This window comes from Sinocyclocheilus grahami, unplaced genomic scaffold, assembly GCF_001515645.1.
Source record: "Sinocyclocheilus grahami isolate Dianchi unplaced genomic scaffold, SAMN03320097.WGS_v1.1 scaffold292.1, whole genome shotgun sequence".
In the NCBI taxonomy this organism is placed as follows: domain Eukaryota; kingdom Metazoa; phylum Chordata; class Actinopteri; order Cypriniformes; family Cyprinidae; genus Sinocyclocheilus; species Sinocyclocheilus grahami.
Window position 1 is genome coordinate 611337 of NW_015505471.1, and position 660 is coordinate 611996.

The 660-nt window shown below is 35.0% G+C and overlaps 1 long non-coding RNA gene across 1 annotated transcript in view; it reads right to left on the minus strand.

The window, feature by feature from the left end:
- Nucleotides 1-181, minus strand: part of LOC107600831 (uncharacterized) — a 1946-nt gene extending 1765 nt beyond the window's left edge. The window contains exon 1 of the long non-coding RNA XR_001610845.1: nucleotides 134-181. This is a non-coding gene — a long non-coding RNA (uncharacterized lncRNA). The remainder of the gene's footprint in view (nucleotides 1-133) is intronic.
- Between the last annotated feature and the right edge of the window lie 479 nt (nucleotides 182-660).

Consider the following 660-nt stretch of genomic DNA (forward strand, 5'->3'; position numbering starts at 1 on the left):
GACATGAACATCTTGGATGACAAGGGGGTGAGTACATTATCTGTATATTTTTGTTCTGGAAGTGAACTACTCCTTTAAACCAGTAGTGCAGGTTTAAATCAGTCTTAAATGGAAGGAACTGACGTTGAACCACCTTTTTACTCTTCTTGTCTTTCTTCCTTTTCGTGTCCTTCTTGTCCTTTTCACTTTTCTTCTTCTTCTTCTTGTCATCATCGCTGTTTGAGGAGGATGATGAGGAGCTGCTGTCGGATGATGAAGAGGAGCTGGACTCCTGAGGATGGAGGTCAAGAGGTCAAATACATTCAGGGTTCATGTATTTCTCATGTACTCAGCGTGAATATTTAATAAAGAGAGATTTTACTTTTAGATTTGACCTTTTTCTTTTGCTTCTTCTTTTTCTTCTACTTCTTCAGCTACTTGATGATGAAGATGAAGAAGAATCCTTTAAGAAACGAGAGCAGAGCAGTTATTGAGTCAGTGTTTTTCACATGCATCTGTAAATCTAAATAAACCCATATGGACATATATATATGACATCTATAAGGTGATATATAATTTTTACATTCATACGTTCTCTGGGTAGATGAAGATATAAGTTTATAACATGCATAAAACCCTCACAGTGAAATTTGCATATGTTAATAATATATATATATATAT